This window comes from Otolemur garnettii, unplaced genomic scaffold (assembly GCF_000181295.1).
Source record: "Otolemur garnettii isolate 467f Iridium unplaced genomic scaffold, OtoGar3 scaffold00066, whole genome shotgun sequence".
Classification (NCBI taxonomy): Eukaryota; Metazoa; Chordata; class Mammalia; order Primates; family Galagidae; genus Otolemur; species Otolemur garnettii.
The window spans coordinates 5,199,249-5,211,700 of record NW_003852461.1 but is presented as its reverse complement, the minus strand read 5'-3'; positions in this window follow the sequence as shown (position 1 = coordinate 5,211,700).

Sequence of the window (12,452 nt, the reverse complement as noted above, 5' to 3'; positions counted from 1 at the left end):
CTATTTTTTAATGTAGCTTTTATTGTTTACAAACTAATAATCTAGACGCCCTCTGTATCTTCTAAGCTCCTGTAACCATGCACTCATACATATACTGACATATACGTGTATCCATACAGGGTTTCTTATGGGTTTAAGATCCTATGTTCATTTTTTTTTCATATTGATTTTTGTTACTTAAAAAACTATGGAGAACTTTTCTCTTTCTGCCTCAACCCTTCTTGGGTCAATTGTAGTTATAAGCCCCTCTCTTTAATGGCTGTACAATTTTCTTTCTTTCTTTCTTTCTTTTTTTTTTGCAGTTTTTGGCCAGGGCTGGGTTTGAACCCGCCACCTCCGGCATAAGGGGCTGGCACCTTACTCCTTTGAGCCATAGGCACCACCCTGGCTGTACAATTTTCAGTGGAAGGAATATACCACAGATATTTCACTCATCTTTCTACAGATAGACAATGGCTTTTGTTCACAAATCTTGGTAAACAATGCTGAAATAAGATATTTGTATACTTATCATTTTTTATTGATGCTTTAACTTTTATGAGGAGATTCCCAAAAGTAATATTTTTCTTTTTTTTTTCTTTTTTGATTTTTAAAATTTTTTTTGTTGTTGTTGGGGATTAATTTTTTGTATTGTTGGGGATTCATTGAGGGCACAAGAAACCAGGTTACACTGATTGTATTGGTTAGGTAAAGTCCCTCTTATAATTGTGTCTTGCCCCCAAAAGATGTCAAAGGGTATGTGTTTTCTGGAGTTTTAATAGATGGTGCCATATTGCTTTCCAAAGACAATGTAATAATTCCCATTTTTATTAGTGTGTTTGAAGTAACATTTTCACTATATCCTTGCCAGCAGCACATTTTATCATTTTCTCTCTTACTTTTGCTAGCCTGATAGGTATGAAGTGCTACCTTATTGCTGTTATATTTTATACTTTCTGGATGTCTGCCAAGGAGGAGCACCTTTTTATATTTATTATCCAAAGATTTGGATTTGCTTCTCAGCGGACATATCCATTTTTCTTTTCTTATCATTTTGTAAAGCCTCCCTTTATATGCTAGGTAGTAATTGTTTTTTTCATCTACATTGCCTATAATTTTCCTTCCCTAAAAGTTTATCTGGTCAAGCTAAACCATGAGTTACTGGTCTGCTGTGATGTGTGGGCTCCATCTCTAGGACATCACATTTAGGGCAAGGTCCTACAAAATATCAGTACAAAACAAATGGTTGTAGCACAGAATACACGTCTGATATCCAAATGCATTTTACTTAACAAAGAATTGTAGGAAATAATTTATGTCTGTGGCATCCCATGGACTAAGATGTTTCAAATAAGCAAAGTTTTGAGAGGACTAATATTCTGGAAATATTTGTAAGTTAATTATACCTTCCTACTTTGTAAAAGAATAAGATTCAGAGATGTCATTGCAAACATTAATTATTGTGTTGCATTATATGCTTGATATCCTTAAGGGCTACATAGAAATGCAAGATTGTTTGCCCTAATATATACAAGTAGCCCCAGCCTTATGGATGTATGAATTTCAAGTTCTCTTATCTTTATGTATGGGTTTAAAGTTCTCATATTTTTATACTTTTATAATCTCTATAGATTTTTCTACTGTCAGATTGTGCTACTGTGGCTTGGTATTATTTATTTGTTTGACTTTGAAAGTAGTTCCCTTTCTATCCATTTTAGTCTTGGCTCTAGAGTAATGTGTTAGGAACCATGCTCATTGGAGATGTGGACTTAAGAGTCAATAACCCCAAGTCCTGGGCTGGGTATCATTTTTGTGAATAAAGTGCATCATCTTCCAGTGAAAATATAACTTTGCCTGCTAGGGTTTTTTTTTTTTTCTTTCTTTCCTTCTTTACAAATGTATTCTAGACAAGTGAGGTTGCTGGATAAGTGAAGTGGTGGTATGCCTTCTTAATTAGGATATATGTCCAATTGCATGTGACCAAGACCCTAAATAAAATGGCCGACAATGGTAGACAAATATTTCTCAGTTTTGCACAAGTCTGAGTGCATAGGGAAGCTCTAGGGTGTGAAGTCATGAAGGGTCCAGTTTCCTTCTGGCTGCTGCGCCTTCATCTCTGAGATATCGCTGTCATCTTCACTATCCACAGTGGTACACACATATCACCGCATCCCCATTCTGATTAGATGGAGAAAAGAAAGAATTTAGGAGGAGACGTGCACATTTTTTAAAGGGCATGGCCAGAAATTGCATTAATAATTTTATTTCACATCCTCATTGGTCAGGACCCAGTCAACTGGGCATTCCTAACGGAAGGGAGACTAAGGAATATTGTCTTTATTTTGTGTGGACACATGCCAGAATTGAGGTTCTGCATTTAGAATATGGGGAGTATGGGTAATGGTGGACTCCCTGGCAGTCCCAGCCACACCTCCTCTCATCAAGCTGGTGTTCCCTCAGCTTGCTTTGCAAGATTGAGCGCAAGGCAGCAGGCACCTACCTCTTTTACACCCACCTCCTACTATTGTGTGGAGTGTGAAATAGTTACTCAACAGAGGCAGTGATTTGCAATCTTCCCCTCCTTGTTTTGGGGATGGAGAAATATGGGGAAGAATCAAGCTTGCCAATGGCGTAAGTCTCAGGGACTGGGAAAATCTGGGCTTCTTAGGCTGATTTTTTTTTCTATAATTTATTTCATGTTCTGAACTAGACATGAAGGTCTGGTGGTCCTTTGTTGTTCCACTCAGGGTTTGTCATTCTTTCTTCTTATTCATTCTTTATTTTCAGCTCTAAGCAGTTCAGGTGTGGAGACCACATGCTTTAGAAGCAAGTTTGTTGGGACAACTCTGGGAGGGGAATCAGCCCTGTGCAAACAGCACAAGTGAGCTGAGGGTTTGAAATGATGACCTTTCCTGCAAAAACGGTCCCTGGTAATCAACAGATTGTGTCTCTAAGCTGAAGTTTTTGCATCCCATGGACTCCCATTGCCTTTCTGATTAACATAGAAATATCTCTTCCCTTACTCCAGACTGGCTGATTCTAAGTAGTCTCTCTGTTTCCAAAGAACATATGTGATTATGTCCTTTTTTTTTTTTTTTTTTAATGATGATTGTAAGGGATGACACTTTAAAATATACCCTTTCTCCCTCCAAGTTGCAAACCAAATAATGGGAGATAAACACTGGAGTTTGACAAAGATTAAAAATGGTTCTTATTTATGGTTTTAACTTTTTTTATGCTTTAGATTGATTGGAGAATGTAAGTTATGCAGCTACATCGGGCTTCCTGAACTTTCTAAGTTGGTCTGAGTGGGACAGATCCAGGTCTCCTATAGCAGCACAAATGGACTCATTTCATGGGAGTACAGTGAAGGAGGACATTCTAAGGTCAGAAGATGTGACTGTGAGAAGGAAAGGAGGTGTTTTATTGTACCAATTAGGTATCTGTTTTCAGATGACATCATTTAAACTGAAAAGGGGATATTGGGTAGCCAACAGCACTCTAAGAGGGGCCAAGCTTAGATGTCTGGATAGATGGCCAGCCACACTGTGGGATTATTGGAGTGGAGACAATACCATTGCTAGGGACAGATAGAAGCATCTTCATCCAAACTGTCCCAGAAGAGTCACTGTGCATGCACATGGCATATGCCTTCAATCTCTTGCTATAACCTTCCAAGCCTCATGCAAGTGAATGCTTGGTGTTGCCGTAGTGCTCTGTAGTCACTTCTGGTTCCCATACAAAAGTGAGCACAAAAATGGAGCTGGGCTGGTGCTGAGGGAGCCCACAGCATATCTATTAGAGCTGGACAAGTTTGCTCTCTTACCCTGACTTCATCCAAAAGATGTATCAATCCCTTTCCTTTGAGCAGAGAGGCTGAAGTGCCACTGTGCTGCTTTCCCCTCTGGGATGTGGTGTGGAAGTGGCTGTCATCAGTCCCCTTACATATCACACACTCGCTTACACACTCTCAGGGGCCACAGTGACACGCAGGATAAATCCCAAACTCCTTAACATGGCAGGAAAGCCCCTCCTTGGGCTGTACCCTACTTTCTCAGTCACATTCCCCTGCACTTTTCTTTTTTCTCACCACCTGGCCCTCTCCCCTGGGCTCCATCTATTCTGAATGACTTGGCAGCCCTTGCTGTGCCCTTGCTCTCCCGTGTCACCGTGCCTCTGTATCTGCCACACCCTTCCCCATGCGTGACATGCCCTCATGCCTTTGTCATTTGACAAACTCCTAACTGCCCTTCAAGACTGAGGCAGCGTTTCCTCCAGGAAGCCTTCTTTGTTCCCTCTTAGAGTAGGTTATATTTTTTATTTTTATTTTTTTTCCTCTGGTCTAAATAATCATTCTTTTGAATTTTTAAAATTTATGCTTTATGTTTAAGAAAACTGAAAATAATTTAAATGACAGTCTCCAATATTCCTTCTAAATGTCATCTTTCTTTTTAATGAATTATAACTGCATACATTTATGGGGTACAATGTGATGATTTGATATACAATGTGGAATGCTTAAACTGATTAATATAGCCGTCACCTCACTTATTTTTTGTGATAAGAAATTTAAAATGTGCTGTTCGTTATTTTGAACTATCCCCTTGCATTGTGCACATTTGGTGAGATCCCTCCAAACCACTTTGAGATATCTCCTAACTTCAGTAAGATTAGCCCACATCACAAAGTCCCCAAAATGCAGATGCTGGCATGGATGTGAAGGAAGGGAACAGTTATACAGTGCTGGTAGGATTGCAAACTAATTCACTCTTTATGGAAAGAAGTATGGAGAATCCTCAAAGAAACTAAAAGTTGACAATCTATTTGATTCTATAATTCCATTACTAGATATCCACCCAGGAGGACAAAAATCATTTTACCTCTTGGACTAGGTTAGATGACTCCCCTATATGTGTCCAAAGCATGCAGTAATAGCTTCTTTCTCTACACGTAGCATGTAATTCTGTGACCTTTGGTCTATCTGACTGCCAACATTACCGTAAGCTTCCCGAGAGCATGGTTCTTATCTTTGTATCCTGGTATCTAGCACAATGCCTGGTTCTTAGTGGTTGTGCAAATGAATAAAAGAATTTATGACAGAGTACCAGTGAAGGCTTTGGAGTTAGAATCTGACTTTTCCACTTCATAGTTGTGTAACTTCAGGTAAGTTGTAAACATCACAGAGCTGTTGTATGAAGGCCAAGGAAAGTAATGTAGGTGAAAATCTTACTCTGGAACACAGTAGGCATTCAACAAACGTGGGCAGTTACTTTGATTATAAGGTTATCATTACTGCAGATGCTCAGTAATAACAATCACTAGAACACTTTCTAGACTAATGAATGTGTAAAGTGATTACCTGTGACATTTTGGGGTTTTTTTTGAGGTAGAGTCTCACTGTGTTACCCTAGGTAGAGTGACGTGGTGTCACAGCTCACGGTAACCTCAAACTCTTGGGCCTGAGGGATCCTCTTGCTTCATCCTCCCAAGTTGTTGTGACTACAGAGGGCTCCCACAACGCCTGACTATTTTTTTTTTTTTTAATCTTTTAATAGAGACCGTGTCTTATTCTTGCTCAGGTTGATCTGGAACTCTTGAGCTCAAGCAATTCACCGGCTTCAGCCTCCCAGAGGATTCCAGGCCTGAGCCACTGCGCCCAACCTGTGGAACCCACTCCAGGATACTTTCCTCTTCTCCAGTAGCTGGAGAAGAGGACTAGAAATAGAAAGTGACAGAAGTCACCATCAGGAAAATCCTTCACAGACAAAGCAGTTCAGTGGTGCTGCGAGAGAAGGCCTCTTGACATCGGGTTTTAGCAATTGCAGTGTCAGCAGGATTTTACTAATAATTCTGCCTCTGTTATATCTTTCTTTGGAATTTTTCACTTAAAAGGCGGGGGGGGGGAATGACACTGAGGTGACACTGAAAATAGTGTCTAAACTTCAGTGAAGGTCAAACATTTTCCAAGGGGCTGTCTGGAAGCCCACATCCCACTGTGCTCTATCTGAGCTGTGCAATGTTAGCACGGTAGGAGCTTTGAGCTGGCGTTGAGAGCCAGCTTGGAACATGGCAAACGTCTTCTTTGTGCCAAATTCCCAGCATAGTGTCTTACACGGAGTAGATGCATTTTTCATTTTGTACATGCAAAATACCTTCTCCCCACTTTTCCCTGTGGGTCCATACTTATTTCTCTGCTTTCAGTTCAGCAAATGTTTATTGAACCCCCACAGTGTGCAGAGAACTCCCCACATTCTCTCCTGTGCTTGATTCTCCCACTGCATTGATACTGCTGCTTCGTTCGCGGTAAAGTCTTGGGTTCAAGAAGCAAAATGAAACATCCAAGTAGCCGTCAGATCTACTGTGTTTAAGGGAACAGAATAAAAATAGTTTATTACTAGTTTCTTTGTTATTGGGGCTTATGTGAAACTCTAGGGGAATGAGAGATTATGAGGATTGAGGATCTAGTTGTAATTTGATGTACGGTCTTGAGCACGTTATATCACTTCTCTTTAGTTTCCAGTGAGTATTAAGGATCTTTCCAGCTTTAATAGATCATGATTCAAAATAGCGTAAAGGGAACATAAAGTTTGGAATTGTGCTCATGTGGAGGGTGCATCGCATTTGGTGTTAGAAGCTTGGTTCAAACCTTGGACACTCGGCTCCGGTGGTGCTGGGCGTGAGCTCTCAGCCCCCGGGGGCCTTTCTCTGTAAAATGTGTTGTGACTCTTCAAGGAGCCCACCCATGTGACAGGGAATTGGGAATAATGAGGGACTGTGTGTGTGCACCCAGTCTCGCACTCCCGTTAATAATCATCATGGTTTTCGTATGTTATTCCAACAAGCACTTTAGCATTTTGTCTTCTGGGTTGTTTGAAAGAAACACAGCCTTTCAGGTTTTGTTTCTGTTCTTGTTTGTGTTTTCTTTTCCCCCACATCAGTCAGCAGAGGCCTCGGCAAGTGGGTTCTCTGTCCCCTGCACATCCTTCCGATCAGCGCCCATCTTGGGTCCCAGTGCCTGTCTGAGAGTGTATTGTTTTATTTGTCAGCCTGAAAGGGGACCATTTGTTCCCTGCTAAATGAGCTGTTACTGTGCACCTGGGGCTGTGTTCATGGGAGAATCCAGCCGTGGATCTCAGAAGGAAGAAAATCTCTCTCTGTGGTTGTGCCTGCCCTCCGTGGCCTTGGCCCATTAGTCAGAGCAGGGTGAGTTACCTGGGGGTGGGAGAGCAGGGCTGCAGGGCGGGGTGGGGGGACACAGTCCTCTCTGCAGTCTTGCTCTGGCCTGTCCATACCTCTGCCCAGCAAGTGATTAATTAGCTCTAATTGAATGGCATGTCAAGACTAGGCTAGTGAGCCTCCCGTGGCAACTTTCCCTTATGTGGCCCAAGTTCTGACCTGATCTCCCGTCCTCCAAGGTGGAGGCCTTTCTCTCAGATGGGGCCCTTTGGGTTCTGTCCATTGTATGTGGCCTGGCTCTAAGCACCAAAGAGGCAGCTTCTATCCAGACTGCGGTCAGCTGAGTCTGCTGGACAACAGACAAGCTGCCCAGTTAGCCCTTTATTTGGGTGCCTCATTGATATGGGGGTGTAATTCGCTGGAAATGGTGCTCTTGTTACGGCTGTACCAGGTGTGGGTCATCTCAGTCCTGGGTCTCTTGTGACATCCTGTGGACACAGGCTACTTTCACAGTGTGGGAGAGAGGCCCAGACAGATCATTTTGTCACACCCACTTCTTCCACCCCTCCGTCTATCCACACCCGAGCACATTCTCTTCCTAGAGGTAAATTGAATTAATGACACCGCCAGGACTCAAATTCAGGGTCCCCACCCTGAAAGAGAACGTACATCTGTCCCTGACACTGGGTGGGAGAGCTTCGCTTTCTTCATGTTTTGCCCGCACAGCTGAGGTGCTTAGCGAATCCTTGTGAAATAAATTCACAAGGGCCTTGGGACAGGATGTTTTCACAGTTAAGCATTTGAGGGCTGCATTCAAATTCCAGCTTGCTTACTGCATATCTGACGTTGAACAAGCTACTTAACATCTTCAGATTTCAATTTCTGTGGCTGTAAAGTGGGACAGTAATAATTAGATCTACCTCACAGGGCACTCCTGATTACTGAAGGTAGGCACTTGGCTTGGAGTAATAGTTCATTCCATGTTAGCAATGGTCAGTTTTTTTTTTTCTTTGTAGAGACAGAGTCTCACTTAATCTCCCTCGGTAGAGTGCCATGGTGTCACACTGCTCTCAGCAACCTCCAACTCCTGGGTTTAGGCAATTCTCTTGCCTTAGCCTCCTGAGTAGCTGGGACTATAGGCGCCCGCCACAATGCCCAGCTATTTTTTTGTTGCAGTTTGGCTGGGGCCAGGTTCAAACCTGCCACCCTTGGCATATGGGGCCGGCGCCCTACCCACTGAGGCACAGGCGCTGCCCTAGTAATGGTCATTTTTAATTAGCTTCCTGACTCTCCACCTATCACACAGCTAAGGATACTGAGGCAGGGCACGTGGGGGGGTTTGACATGGGCAGAATTACACAGCAGCTCCTTAGGGATGGAGCCAGGAAGGATTCTACCCTTCACACTCTTCCCTTTCCTTTCCCCTGGGCTCCATGTCTGAGAACTCTATCCAGATAAATACCCGCCTTTCTGTTTCTTTTGTCTGTTTCCCCCCAGGACTTGTACCCAACAGAATTGAAGAATCCCACAAATATGGGGCTGAGTAGAGGCCATAGGCTGTGGGTACCCCTTCCTCTGTCTCCAGCCTCCCACGCTTCCCCCTGCCTCTGGTTGGAGGGCAGTCCTTACATGTGGCTGAGCGTCAGTGATCTGGCCTGGATGTCACTGGTCGCACATTGATGTCACAGGTCGTCACCCTGTTCTCAGTGTCTTCTGAGCCTTCCATGTCCTGGAACTGTTGAGTGGGCTGTTGTCCTGGGCTGGTGAGTGAAGGATGATGAGCCACTTGACGAATTTCCAGCTCCCCAGAGCTGTGATTCTAGCACTCCCAGGGGACAGCAGGAGGAGGGCCACTCCCGGCATCACTGCCTGCTGCCCTGGCCACCTCGTCTTTCTCCTGGGGGGCTGAGCACACTGCCTGCTAGGCAGGTGTTTCTGACACCATAACTGTTCTCCACTCAGTGTGAGATGTCCCTTTTGCAGGCTCTCTTTCTGCTCTGACCCCAAGCTCCCTGCATTGTCCTCCAGTGTGCCACCCGCTGCAGAGCATCTCAGTGCCTGTCTGGGAGCCTCAGGAGTCGCCGACTATATATCCGTTTTGCTTCCCATTGTAGCTCCAGTCCTTGGCAATCAAGAAATATTTGCTAAATGAATAAGAGAAAAAATGAATCCAGGGTTGGATCGGCGGCCAGGCAGACAGGCGTGAGTTCCAGGAGAGTGTGTGGTCCCAAGCCCTGGCAAATCTGTCGTCGCCAGCTCAGCTGACGGTAAACATCAGGCCTAGCCTTTATTTTTCTCATTATGTTTAAAACCCACCAGTTGCCCAATAGTATAATTTTCTAAGTGGTTTCATTTCAGCTCTGTTAATTGAAGGGAACTGAGCTCTTTTTGAAGGCTGACTTTGTGTGTGGCTGTCACTGGTGAGAGTGGGACTGGTTGTCAATCACCGACAATAGCTTGCCGTTCTGGAATAATTCGAGTTTAGGTCTTTCTTTCACTCAGGCATTCATCCTCTGTTACGTGTTTTCATACTAAGCTGAGAACAGTCTGGGGTGAGGAGCTGTCATGTGTTCCAGGAGCTCAAATGGAGATTTCCTTTTCCATCTCAAATTCCTGTGGTCCACGGCTCAGAGGGGCTTGAGGGAAAGATCACAGGTTTCAGGATCAGACCTTCTGGACTCTGGACTTGACTCTTGGCTGTCTCTGCCCACCTTGCTGGCTGGGTGACCTTGAGGCAGTTTACTTGGTTTCTCAATACTTCTTGTGGGAGATCAGCAGGAAATCAGTGAGGTGCTGAGAAGCCCTGGGCAAGGGTGGCCGCCATGCGGGCAGCAAGTACATCTGGCCAGCTCCTCACCCTGGTCAGGCTCCCCCACCTTCTCCCTGTCAACCAGGCATAAAGGGGGCTCCATGTGGTCTCTGGGGAACCAGTCCTGCTTCTTCACTTACCAGCTGGGACACTACATAAATCTCAGGATCTGGAATCCACTATAAGCTGGGGATAATGATCCCTACTCATGAAGCTGTTATGGGGATTGAAATGGTGTGAACTATCAGCACATCCGTGCTCTGTAAGTGTTAGTTCCTTTCTCCCCCTCCTCTCTATATTTAAATATGCTTAATTTACACTAAGAGAATGGGGAGAAAAAAAGAGGGGTGATTGGGAACACAGTCCCTGCCTTCTGCTTCATGTCAAAGAGGCGAGCATTGTACGTGTGTAGAGTGACCCAGGTATTCAGTAAGCATCTAGTAGGTGTTCTAAGCACGTCCTGGGACATGCAGCGAAAACAGCAGTAAGTCTGCTCCCAGGACATTATGGGAGAAGGGGGAGTAACAAATGGGAAGAGAACTCAAGTGGAGAACCAGGACAGAGGCTGCTGTTCATATGCGCCTGCTCAGGGCCTGCTGCTCTGTGGGGTGATGTTTGCACAGAGCCCCTGTGCTCACTGTGCCCTCCACAGGCCATGCCATCTCCTCCTCTGTGACTCTCCATCTATCAGCAAATCTCCTGTCATCAAGACCCTACTCACCAAGAGTCTGAGCGCTTTTTCTGCTGACTTTGGGAGACAGCTGTGTCTCCCTCCTCTCTGCCTCCACAATGCCTTTCCACACTGTGTCCCTCTCCCTGGGACGGGAGTGTCCCAGGGTTGCGGGCTCGTCTTCCTCTCAGTGTCAGTGCCAGGCACAGTGCTGGGCACAGGGTGCGTTTACTAATGGTATGTGGAGCGAGGGAGGGGTAGTGGATTAACTCATGTGTCCACTCATCCTGACCACATTTGGGGGCTACCAGGGAGGGGGGCTGACCTCAGCTTGGTTCTGGGGAGCCCGCTCATCTGTGAGATGTGTGCTTTGCTGTCAGAAAACTGGGAGCTGCTTCCCATGAGCTGAGCCTGCTGAAGTCTGACTGCTTCTGCTCCGAGGCTTGGACAATTCCATCCAAGTCCATCCAAGTCCTGCACTGACCATTGGCAGGCGCAGTCTATCCAGGGATTTTCAACGGGTGTGCCGTGGCTCACTGGGTTGCCGTGAGAGGATCTTAGGTGTGCTGCAGAAATTTTTAAAGATCATTAATTAAATTATTTTAGAAAGAAGTTCAAAGCACATTAAGTATATTCTTTTTTTTACTCTTTTAAAAATCAACATTATTTAAGTGTGCCACAGAGGTTTATAGGTTCAAGTGTGCCATGGGATAAAAAAAGGTTGAAAGACACTGGTCTTGTTGCCCATTCCTAAGGGCCTGTCATTGGTTTTGCCTCTTAGGAGCTATATGCCTTTGGGAAAGTTACTTACTCTTTATAGGCCTGTCCATCTATTGTGGTTTGGGGTGAGAATTAGAACAGATCAATGTGCTGTGTTTTGAACCTCATGGTGATCAGAAGCAGTGAGGGCTAAGTATTGGTATTAGTTTTCAAAAGCAGAAAAACGAAATAGTACACAATAGTGTATGGGAAAGAATGTGGTCTTAGAGCGAGGCAGGCTGGGCACAGTGGCTCACACCTGTAACCCCAGCACTCTGGGAGACAGAGGTGGTGGATCCCTTGAGCTCAGGAGCTCAAGACCAACCTGAACAAGAGTGAAACACTGTCTCTACTAAAAATAGAAAAAATAGCTGAGAGTCACAGTGCGAGCCTATAGTCCCAGCTACTTGGGAGGCTGAGGCAGGAGGATCTCTTGAGCCCAAGAGTTTGAGATTGCCATGAGCTTGGCTGAGGCCAAGGCACTCTAGGCTGGGCAACAGAGTGAGACTCTGTCTCGAAAATAAAAAAATAGAGTAAAACAGATCTGGGTTTGATTCCAAATCCTGCCCCTTGCTAATCTTTTTACCTTTAGCAAGTTACTTAATCTCTCAGGAAATTAAGTTACTTAATTCTCATCTATAAATTAGGATAGTGGGTGCCAATCTCACTGGCTGTGTGAAGACCAAGAGAGAACCTATCCAGATAGTGCGTGATTGAATTAGAACTTTAGAGACTTTACGCAGCGACGGTTCCCACTTGGTTACATTCCAGTTAGGAACCCTGAGTATAGGGTCAGATCCTCTTGTGGTCAAACAGGGTGGTCTTCACGTAGCTCAAAGCAAACCCTAGTTTAAATCACATGACCTGGAAACCACCTGACTTAGACAGTCGTCATTGTCTTGTGGTGTGGGATATTCTTCTGCAGAGCTGGTGCATGGTCTCTGTCCAGCCCTCCTGGCCCCATGGCTTGAAGCCTAGGCTGCCAGGCCGTTTCTCTTTGACTTTGCTTGGCTGGTCCACTCTGGTCATCCTCTCTCAGTCCACTCTGGTCATCCTCTC